Source organism: Bombina bombina, chromosome 3 (assembly GCF_027579735.1).
Source record: "Bombina bombina isolate aBomBom1 chromosome 3, aBomBom1.pri, whole genome shotgun sequence".
In the NCBI taxonomy this organism is placed as follows: Eukaryota; Metazoa; Chordata; class Amphibia; order Anura; family Bombinatoridae; genus Bombina; species Bombina bombina.
In genome coordinates this window covers 773,963,324-773,975,762 of record NC_069501.1, presented here as the reverse complement: position 1 = coordinate 773,975,762, position 12,439 = coordinate 773,963,324, and the positions used below count along the sequence as shown (strand labels likewise).

General features: G+C 39.4%; 1 pseudogene; it reads right to left on the bottom strand.

Annotated features, from left to right (window-relative positions):
* LOC128654015 (interleukin-1 receptor type 1-like) overlaps nucleotides 1–12,439 on the bottom strand; it is a 244,847-nt pseudogene that overhangs the window by 35,415 nt on the left and 196,993 nt on the right.

The following is a 12,439-nucleotide window of genomic DNA, read 5'->3' as shown; positions in this document are numbered from 1 at the left end:
AACTTCTCTGGGATTGCGACCGTGTCACAATCATTCAGAGCCGCTAACACCTCCCCTAGCAATACACGGAGGTTCTCAAGCTTAAATTTAAAATTTGAAATTTCTGAATCCGGTCTCCCTGGATCAGATCCGTCACCCACAGAATGAAGCTCTCCGTCCTCATGTTCTGCAAATTGTGACGCAGTATCGGACATGGCTCTCGTGTCATCAGCGCGCTCTGTCCTTAACCCAGAGCTATCGCGCTTGCCTCTTAACTCAGGCAAATTAGATAATACTTCTTTCATAACATTAGCCATATCTTGCAAAGTGATTTGTAAGGGCCTTGATGTACTTGGCGCCACAACATCACGCACCTCCTGAGCGGGAGGCGCAGGTACTGACACGTGAGGAGAGTTAGGCGGCATAACTTCACCCTCGATGTCTGGTGATAATTTCTTTACCGGTAAAGACTGACCTTTATTTAAAGTAATATCAATACAATTGGTACACATATTTCTATTGGGCTCCACATTGGCTTTTAAACATAATGAACAAGCAGATTCATCTGTATCAGACATGTTTAAACAGACTAGCAATGAGGCTAGCAAGCTTGGAAATTACTTTCAGAAAATTTTCAAGCAATGTAAAAACGCTGCAGCGCGTTTAAAAACACAAAAAAAAAACAATTACAGTTGAAATAACAATGAACTAATTCAGTTATAGCAACCAAATCTTTACATTAAATGTATGAAATTAGCAGAGTATTGCACCCACTAGCAAAAGGATGATTAACCCCTTAATACCCAAAAACGGATAATCAATTTAACAGTTAACGTTTTTATCACAGTCAAACACACTGTCACAGGTCTGCTGTGACTGATTACCTCCCTCAAATATAATTTTTGAAGACCCCTGAGCTCTCTGGAGACGTCCTGGATCAAGGAGGAAGAAAACAGGAAGACTATGATTGAATTTTAACTGCGCAACAAGGCGCTAACAAAAGCCCCTCCCACTCATATTACAACAGTGGGAGACCAGCTATAACGGTTTCTATGCAGAAATAAACGTTAGCCATGTGGAAAAAATCATGCCCCAAGAGATTTATCACCAAAGTACCTCACAAAACGATTAACATGCCAGTAAACGTTTTAAAAAAACAACATTTCAGATGTTGTGTAAAGTTATCACTAAGCCTGCTACCAGTCGCTTCTACTGCAGTTAAGGCTCATACATTATTTCAGTATTAACAGTATTCTTTCAGTCAAATTCTAGTCCCTAGAAAATAACTCTACTGTGCATACATTTACCAGCCTGAAACCAGTCGCTATTACTGCATTTTAGGCTTACATCATATGGGTATCGGCAGTGTTTTCTTAGTCAATTCCATTCCTAGAAAATATTTTACTGCACATACCTCATTTGCAGGGGACCCCGCATGCTATTCCCTTTTCTGAAGTTACCCCACTCCTCAGAATGTGCGAGAACAGCCAGTGGATCTTAGTTACGTCTGCTAAGATCATAGAAAACGCAGGCAGATTCTTCTTCTAAATACTGCCTGAGAGTAAAAACAGCACACTCCGGTGCCATTTAAAATAACAAACTTTTGATTGAAGAATAAGTAAAAAACTCCTAACTCCTCTCACGACCTCCTTCTTTGTTGAGAGTTGCAAGAGAATGACTGGATATGACATGTGAGGGGAGGAGCTATATAGCAGCTCTGCTTGGGTGATCCTCTTGTAACTTCCTGTTGGGAAGGAGAATATATCCCATAAGTAATGGATGACCCGTGGACTGAACACACTTAACAAGAGAAATATATATATACTGTAGGTATAGATATATATTGTACCAAAATACCATCAGATATATGTAGAAATATGTATTTATGAATAACTAGAACATATTCTGATATGTGAAGAACATTGGAATGTGAAATATTCATAGTTTCCTGGCCGGTAGAACACATGAATATGCGATCAGGTTTACACATGAGTAGGGTGTTAGGTTCCCCCCCCCCCCACTTTTGCTCCATTGATTTTTATGGGGGAATACGTTAAAGCGATTGTGGATGTTCTAATTTCGGCTTTTTGCATGGATCAGGTTAGCGCATGAACAAAAATTTTTTACTTTTCAACTTATAATACAAGTGCTACCTGAGGCGCTCAAAAAGAGGAGTTTAGTGTGGATCTGGTTAGCACGTGTAATCTGGCCCAAAATGTTTGAAAAAAAAAAGGTTAACTAAAACAACATTGCAGTATACTTTCTTTTTTATTTATTTTTTTATTAACATTGTTTTACTGTTAAATACATCTGAAAATATGATTGATCCACTCCATTGAGAGAGAGGCTGGAGTATCTTCATCATACTTATGGCAACATTTAACTGATCCTACAACATTCTACACAGTTATTGATTAACTTAGCGGAAGCTCATTTACATTTGTCCCTAAATGACCAAAGCAAAGAAGATCACGAATCATTGATTCCACCAAGTTTTTTTAGATGGTATATTCTTGAACTGTTTTTGTAGATTGTACTAACAAAACGATACATTTAATATTTATAAAACATCTATTTTGCAAAGAGTTTAATGTCCCTTTAACAGAGACAAAACCCTCAGTTCAGCAACCAGAGATGCTAACCATCAACCAGCAATACTAGATCTAATGCAATCTATATATCTGCAAGGACAATTGTACCATGTGAGCTTTGTTGTAATTTTGTGGTACCTCCCACAAAAAAAACATCTAAAAATGTTACTGTTACTAAAAATGTTACTGTTACTAAAAATGTCGGTGACAATTTCTTTGCTCTATACACATGTATATACAAATATAAATTCTAAGTATATCAGTTACACATTGACACTATAAAGAAGTATTTGTAATAAATATATAATGTATAAAAATAAGCCAGGTAATTTCAAAATTATTTTTTTGCACCTGTAAATATAGATCAAGTTTTGTTAATGTACATAATAAATTAAAGAACTTGCCTTGCCCTGGTAACTCATCCCTTCCAATATGAACAGGCGGTAAGCACACTGCCTCTCTAAAAACCTCAGGTAAAATCTTCAGGACAAAATATCCATGGTATAACTGGTACTTCCCATGGCACCTCTTGGATACATAACATAAGCATCATAGAGCTTGCCATCTGTACACAGGGAAAAGAATAGAAAAAAGGGGTTTAAACAAAAGCTGATGTAACCATATTTACAGGTTAACTACTAGAACAAATTAAGTTTAATAAATAATAGTAATGAATATTTTTTTTCTACAAACTTCTGTAATAGAGAGAGGTGGAAAAACTGAAAGATACAGAAGTTTATAAAACATAGAGGTGGTACCATTGTAAAGTTGTATACAAATAGCACTATTATGAGCATGCTTTATAAATTAATATATTTGTCTAAAATTCAACAGGCAACCCTAAAAAACAAATAGTACAATTTGTAGCTAAAAAAAATTAGATTCCATGATTAGTGGCACATATGCACAGGTATTTATGGAAAAGTGCTAGACTTGCCAAAAGCTCCACAAAGGAGTCTGCAATACAAAGATGTACTTGGTTAGGTATAAGCTGCCCAGTAGCACGAAGAGCTTTCAAAGTTAAAGGTACATGTAACCCACATTTTTTCTTTCATGATTTAAAAAGAGCATGCACTTTTAAAACAACTTTCTAATTTACTTCTATTATCTAATTTGCTTAATTCTATTGATATCTAATAGGCTCGGTAGCTGCTGAATAGTGGCTGCACATAGATGCCTCATGTGAAGGGCTCACCCATGTGCATTGCTATTTCTTCAACAAAAGATATATAAAGAATAAAGCAAATTAGATAATTGAAGTAAATTGGAATGTTGTTTAAATTTGTATTCTCTGTATGAATCATGAACAATGTTCCCCCTAAGGTGCACATCAGACATAGCTATATGGATAACAGAGGGGGTGTGTTCTACTATATCTACTAGTTTCAGTTTCCATTTTTCCACAAAAGAGTTGGCTTAAAGGGACACTGAACCCAATTTTTTTCTTTCATGATTCAGATAGAGCATGAAATTTTGAGCAACTTTCTAATTTACTCCTATTATCAAATTTTCTTTGTTCTCTTGCTATCTTTATTTGAAAAAGAAGGCATCTAAGCTGTTTTTTGGGTTCAGGACTCTGGACAGCACTTTTTTGTTGGTGGATGAATGTATCCACCAATCAGCAAGGACAACCCAGGTTGTTCACCAAATATGGGCTGGCATCTAAACTTACATTCTAGCATTTCAAATAAAGATACCAAGAGAATGAATAAAATTTGATAATAGGAGTAAATTAGAAAGTTGCCTAAAATGTCATGCTCTATCTGAATCACGAAAGAAAAAAATTAGGTTCAGTGTCCCTTTAAGTATCCTCTTTGGGGTTTTCTAAAAAAACAAAGAAGAAATATTCTTCGAGGCATAAATACTACATACCTTTTGTGTTTGGCTGTATAAAGCAAGAGCTTCGATACCAAAGTACAATGTCCACTTTGAATATTTTGATGATTAGTAAAACAGCCACAATTGCAAACACAAATGAAACAAAAAATGCAATCAAGAAGATCTGTAAGTTGGGATCTGTAAATAGAAAGTAGTAGAGCAATCAGGAATACAAAAAAAAAAGAAGAGGCTTTCATGTTCATGTTTCTATATTATGTAGTTCAAGATAAATAAACAAACAATAAATAACAAAAAATTAAATACTGCTTATAAATATTAACACAAGAATGACATATATTGATCAATAATGGATCTAAGAAATTATGTTCTCAGATTTATATTAATTAAAAGGACAGCAAAGTCAAAATTAAACTTTAATGATTCAGATAGAGGATGCAATTTTAAACAACTTTCCAATTTACTTTTATTTTGTAGTTTGCTATGTTCTCTTTGTTTCCTTTGTTGAAAAGCATACTAAGGTAGGTTCAGGAGCAGCAATGCGCTACTGGAAGCTAGATGCTAATTGGTGGCTGCACATATATGATTCTTGTTAAAGGAAACCAAGAGAATGAAGCAAATTTGATAACAAAAGTAAATAGAAAAGTGTTTAAAATTGTAAGCTCTATCTGAATCATGAAAGAAAAAAATAAAATGTATGCTTACCTGATAAATTTCTTTCTTTCTTGACACGGTGAGTCCACGGATCATCTATAATTACTGTTGGGAATATCACTCCTGGCCAGCAGGAGGAGGCAAAGAGCACCACAGCAAAGCTGTTAAGTATCACTTCCCTACCCACAATCCCCCAGTCATTCGACCAAAGGGAAAGGAGAGAAAGGAAACAACACAAGGTGCAGAGGTGCCTGAGGTTTATATAACAAAAACTGTCTGAAAAACAGGGCGGGCAGTGGACTCACTGTGTCAAGAAATAAATACATTTATCATCAGGTAACAATAAATTTTGTTTTCTTTCTAATGACACGGTGAGTCCACAGATCATCTATAATTACTGTTGGGAATCAATACCCAAGCTAGAGGACACAGATGATAAGGGAGGGACAAGACAGGTAACCTAAACAGAAGGCACCACTGCTTGAAGAACCTTTCTCCCAAAAGAAGCCTCAGCTGAGGCAAAAGTATCGAACTTTGGAAAAAGTGTGCAAAGATGACCAAGTTGCAGCCTTGCAAATCTGTTCCACAGAAGCTTCATTTTTGAAAGCCCAAGAAGAAGAAACAGCCCTCGTAGAATGAGCTGTGATTTCCTCAGGAGGTTGCTGTCCAGCAGTCTCATACGCCAAGCGAATAATGCCTTTAAGCCAGAGAGCGAAGTAGCCGTAGCTTTCTGATCCTTATGTTTCCCAGAAAAACAAACAATGCAGAAGACTGACGAAAGTCCTTAGTTGCCTGCAAATAGAATTTTAATGCTAGTACAACATCCAGATTATGTAACAAACGTTCTATGTGAGAAGAAGGATTAGGACACAAAGACGGTACACCAAATTCCTGATTAATATTCTTAACTGAAACAACCTTAGGCAGGAAACCAAATTTAGTACGCAGAACCACCTTATCCAAATGGAATATAAGATAAGGGGAATCACACTGTAAGGTAGAGAGTTCAGAAACTCTTCGAGCTGAAGAAATAGCAACAATAAACAAAACTTTCCAAGTTAACAACTTAATATCTAAAGAATGAATAGGCTCAAACGGAGCATGCTATAAAACTTTAAGAACAAGGTTAAGACTCCATGGAGGAGTAACAGGTTTAAAGACAGGCCGAATCCTGACCAAGGCCTGACAAAAAGATTGCACGTCTGCCAAGCGTTTATGTAACTAAATAGACAACCCTGAAATCTGACTCTTTAGAGTACTAGCCAACAAACCCTTCTCCAGACCATCCTGGAGAAAAGACAAAATCCTAGGAATCCTTACTCTATTCCAAGAGTAACCTTTGGAATCACACCAATACAAGAATTTACACCAGATCTTATGATAGATTCTGCGAGTAACAGGCTTACGAGCCTGAATCAAGGTCTCAATGACCGACTCTGAAAATCCATGCTTTGATAAAACTAAGCATTCAATCTCCAAGCAGTCAGCTTCAGAGAAACAAGATTTGGATGAAGGAAGGAACCCTGAAGTAGAAGGTCCTTCCTCAGAGGGAGTCTCCACAGAGACAACATTTCCACTAGATCTGCATACCAGATCCTGCGAGGCCACGCCAGCGCTATGAGAATCACAGACGCTCTCTCCTGCTTGATTCGAGCAATGACTCTTGGAAGGAGAGCGAACGGAGGAAATAGGTATGCTAAATTGAAGTTCCAAGGAACTGCCAGAGCATCTATCAGAAATGCCTGCGGATCCCTCGATCTCAAGCCATATTTTGGAAGTTTAGCATTCTGTCGAGAAGCCATGAGATCCAATTCTGGTTGTCCCCATCTGAGGGTGAAGCTGGAAAACACATCCGGATGAAGTTCCCTCTCCCCGGGACGAAAGGTCTGTCTGCTCAGGAAATCTGCTTCCCAATTGTTCACTCCTGGAATGTGAATCGCAGAAAGAAAACAGTTGTGGGTCTCTGCCCACAGAATAATGTTGGTTACCTCCGTCATGGCCAAGTAACTCTGAGTTCCCCCCTGGTGATTGATGTAAGCCACAGAGGTAATGTTGTCCGATTGGAATCTGATAAACCAGGCTGAAGCTAATTGAGCATTGAAGATCACTCTCAATTCCAGAATGTTTATGGCAAGAATTGACTCCTCCCGGGTCCATAGACCTTGGGCCTTCAATGAGCCTCAGACCGCTCCCCATCCCAGGAGGCTGGAATCCGTGGTTACAATCACCCAGGTAGGCCTGCAAAAGCAGGTTCCCTGAGACAGATGTTCCTGAGGCAACCACCACGGAAGAGAGTCTTTTGTCGCCTGATCCAAATCTATTTGTGGCGACAGATCCGTATAGTCCCAGTTCCACTGCTTGAGCATGCATAACTGAAAAGATCTGAGATGGAACTGAGCAAACGGGATGATGTCCATAGCAGCAACCATTAGACCAATTACCTCCATACATTGGGCCACTGACGGCCGAGAAGAGCACTGAAGGGCAAGACAAGAATCGAAAATCTTTGACTTTCTGACTTCTGTTAGAAATATCTTCATTAAAAAGGGAGTCTATTATGGTCCCCAAGAAAACGACTCTCGTAGCTGGAACTAAGGAACTCTTTTCCATATTTATCTTCCAACCGTGAGAGCGAAGAAAAGACAACAAGATCTCCGTATGAGATTTTGCTTGTTGAAAAGATTGCGCCTAAACTAGAATGTCATCCAGATAAGGAGCTACTGCAATGCCCCGAGACCGAATAACCGCCAACAGAGCTCCCAGAATTTTCTCTTTTCTGTGGCAAGGCCGAAAGGAAGTGCTACAAATTGAAAGTGCTTGTCCAGGAAGGCAAACCTTAGGAATTTGTGATGGTCCCTGTGGGAACATGAAAGTACGCATCCTTTAAATCTATGGTCGTCATGAATTGCCCTTCTTGAATCAAGGGCAGAATGGAGCGTATAGTCTCCATCTTGAAAGATGGAACCCTGAGAAACTTGTTCAGACACTTTTGGTCTAGGTTTGGTCTGAAAGTTCCCTCCTATTTGGGAACCACGAACAGATTTCAGTAAAACCCTGAACCGCGTTCTTGTAGGAGAACAGGAACTATTACTTCCAGAGAGGCAAGGTCTTCTACACAATGTAAGAATGCCTCTCTCTTTGTCTGTTCTACAGATAATCTTGAAAGGAGAAACCTTCCTCTTGGAGGAAAGGATTTGAATTCCATTTTGTACCCCTGGGATACGATGTCCACTGCCCAAGGATCCGGAAAATCTCTTATCCAGGCTTGAACGAAGAAGAAAAGTCGCCCCCCTACTAGATCCGGTCCCGGATCAGGGGCCGATTCTTCATGATGACTCGGAGTCAGCTGCAGGTTTCTTGGACTGCTTTCCCTTGTTTTTAAGACTGATTATGCTTCCAGAAGGACTTGTTCTGATCCTGCTTGGAAGAAGGACGAGAGGGTTTACCTCTAAAGTTATGAAAGGAACGAAAATTACTCTGTCGTCCTTTATTTTTATTCTTCTTGTCTTGAGGAAGAAAAGATCCTTTACCTCTTGTAATATCAGAGATAATTTCAGTCAAACTAGGCCCAAACAAGGTCTTCCCCTTGTATGGAATCGCCAGAAGTATAGACTTAGATGAAACATCCGCAGACCAGGATTTCAACCACAAGGATCTGCGAGCTAGAACAGCAAAACTAGAAATTTCTGCTCCTAGTTTAATAACCTGTAAAGAAGCATCCGAAATAAATGAATTGGCTAATTTAAGAGCCTTAATCCTGTCCTGGATCTCCTCAAGAGGAGTATCTGTCCGAATGGAGTCAGATAATGCATCAAACTAGTAGGCCGCAGCGCTGGAGACAGTAGCAATACATACTGCAAGCTGCCATTGGAGACCCTGGTGAACATACATTTTCTTTAATCAAGCCTCCAATTTCTTCTCAATTGGATCCTTAAAAGAACAACTATCCTCTATGGGAATAGTAGTTCTCTTGGCCAATGTGGAGATTGCTCCTTCTAACTTAGGAACAGTCTGCCACAATTCTTTAATAGAATCAGCTATAGGAAACATCTTTTTGAAAATTGGAGATGGAGAGAAAGGAATTCCAGGTCTCTCCCACTCCGTGCAATAATTTCTGTAGCACGGTCAGGTACAGGGAATACCTCTAATGTAGAGGGAACATCATAGTATTTATTAAGTTTACATTTAAGGGTTGACAATGACAGTTGTGTCAGAGTCATCCAACGTAGCTAAAACCTCCTTAAGTAATAAGCGAAGGTGTTCAAGCTTAAATCTGAAGGATCCAACTTCAGCATCAGTAGAAGGAATTACACTATCTGAATATGAGACTTCACAATCAGAAGCTACCGATATATTGTCTTCGTCCGAAATCTGCGGTACAACACCCAGGTTGGTCCCAGATTGATCAGAAACCTTATTAACTGAACCTTTAAACTTTCTTTTACGTTTTCCCTGTAATCTGGGAAAAGCAGACAATGCCTCAGATACCGCAGAGGATACCTGAGTAGCAATGTCTTGCAATGAAAATCCTATCGGATTATGAGAGGAAACACAGGGCCCTGTGATAGGAGACTGAAAAAGTTGGGACGTGTGAGGAGCTTAATGTTTTTTCAATGCAAGTGGGACAAAAAGGTATAGGGGGTTCAACCTGGGCATCATAACAAAGCTGACATGCAACAACTTGCAAGGCCTCTTGTTCCATAATAGAAATAAAATGAATGACACAAAATAAAATAATTTTATTTGACTTAGAAAAGTGTACTGTGCCTTTAAATAGCGAAAAAGGTAAATATATGAGTAACAATATTTATATAAACCCCAGGCAATCCCCAAACACCTCAGCACTTCACTGAGGTGCCTACCTTGCCACCTTAGGAGCAGAAATCAAACAAAACGGCAGCGCTATCCTTTCAAGTAGTCGGCAACTGCGTCACAGCAGAGAAGCTGACAGGAAATGCGCGCCAACAGTAAAAAACTGCCCCCAAATCAGGCTCTGCCTACATAGAAGGGAGATAAACCAGCAAAAAACGGAACAGTTATTTAAAATATAAAATAAACATGACGCCAAAAACTTTATTTTTGCACATAATGAGGCATATTTAAGAAATGTCTTGCGGACCTGATCTGACAGTGCGGATCAGGTCCGCAAGACATCGCTGAATGCGGAGAGCAGTACGCTCTCCGCATTTAACATTGCACCAGCTGCTCACAAGAGCTGCTGGTGCAACGCCGCCCCCTGCAGACCTCGTGGCCAATGGGCCGCCAGCAGGGAGCTGTCAATCAACCTTAATAACATCTGCCCCGGCAGCAGGACAGCTCACCTAGTTTGAGAAGCTTCCTACTTCACATGGACCTGTGGAAAAAGAAAAGACTTGAGTAAACATGCCCAGGCTTTCTGAATAGGGCAGCAGGATCTTGAGAAAACGCAGTGAGGATTGTACCTCACAAGTTCTCAAGTGCTCAAAAGCTACCACCGCCCTACTGAAGAGACTAATGTGGAATACAGCTAGACCTTAAATAAGATCAGAGTAATCCTACTCTGCTTAAAAAATAAAAAAATCTTGATTGAAGACTACTTCTTAACAGACACCTATACTTTACCACCTCCTGGCACTGTAGGCAAAGAGAATGACTGAGGGATTGTGGGTAGGGAAGTGATACTTAACAGCTTTGCTGTGGTGCTCTTTGCCTAATTATAGATGATCCGTGAACTCACCGTGTCATTAGAAAGAAAATTGTGTTTCATGTTCCTTTAAGGCAAGAACAGTTAAAATGTAGATGAGGAGCATGTTCTTTGCCTTAACTGTGAAGTAGAGCACATGCCTGTCTAACGTCTAGATTACGAGTGGCGCCCAAGCGTCTTCAGCCTCACCAGTCCTTATGTTATTACATACTATTTAATAACATAAGGACTGGTGAGGCTAGAGAGGCTGGAGATGCTCTAGGAAGCTGGAAAAAACCCCATAGCGCACTTGTGCTACAGTTTAAACGCCACTCGTAATCTAGGCGTAAGGAAATACGCTCTATAGAAAAGCAGACATATATATATATAAACTCCTTCGCTACCGAAAATTTTAAAGAAAAACTTGCCCAAAATACCAGAAAATGTTTTTAGCATTTTTGCGATTTCTAAATAACAAAATTTATGCTTACCTGATAAATTTCTTTCTTTCTTGACACAATGAGTCCAGAGATCATCTAATTACTATTGGGTATATCACTCCTGCCCAGCAGGAGTTGGCAAAGAGCACCCAGCAAAGCTGTTAAATATCAACTCCCTTCCCTCCAACCCCAGTCATTCAACCGAAGCAAAGGAGAGAAAGGAAGTAACAAGGTGCAGAAGTGTCTGAGGTTTACAGCATGACAAAAGCCTGTCTTAAAAACAGGGCGGGCCGTGGACTCATCGTGTCAAGAAAGAAAGAAATTTATCAGGTAAGCATAAATTTAGTTTTCTTTCTAATGACACGTTGAGTCCACGGATCATCTAATTACTATTGGCAATCAATACCCAAGCTAGAGGACACAGATGATACGGGAGGGACAAGACAGGGAACCTAAACCGAAGGCACCACTGCTTGAAGAACCTTTCTCCCAAAAGAAGCCTCATCCAAAGCAAAAGAATCAAATTTATAGAATTTAGAAAAAGTGTAAAGAGAGGACCAAGTTGCAGCCTTGCAAATCTGCTCCACAGAAACTCCATTTTTTGAATGCCCAGGAAGAGCAAAAAGCCCTCGTAGAATGAGCCATAACTCTCTCAGGAGGCTGCTGTCCAGCAGTTTCATAGGCCAAGCGAATGATACTCTTCAGCCACAAAGAAAGAGAAGTAGCCGTAGCTTTCTGCCCCTTACGTTTTCCAGGGAAAACCACAAACAGAGCAGAAGACTAACGAAAATCCTTAGTCACCTGTAAATAGAATTTCAATGCACGCACCACGTCCAGATTGTGCAGCAGACGTTTCTTCTGAGAAGAAGGGTTAGGACACAAGGAAGGAACAACAATCTCCTGAGTAATGTTCCAATCTGAAACCACTTTAGGGAGAAACCCTAACTTAGTACGCAAAACTACCTTATCCGAATGAAAAATAAGGAGATTCATACTGTAATACCGAGAGCTCTGAAACTCTACAAGCAGATGAAATAGCAACCAGAACAAAACCTTTCAAGATAATAATTAATATCTAAGGAATGCACAGGGATCAAACAGAGCCTGTTGAAGAACTTTAAGAACTAGATAAAAACTCCAAGGATGCTTTTCCAGTCTTATGAATGATTTATCCAGAATAATGGACTCAATCTAAGACTTCACCTAGTTCTTCTGTTATCCTTGGTTGATAATCTTGATGCAGGGTTTTGAATTTATGTTGCTCAATATCAAATATA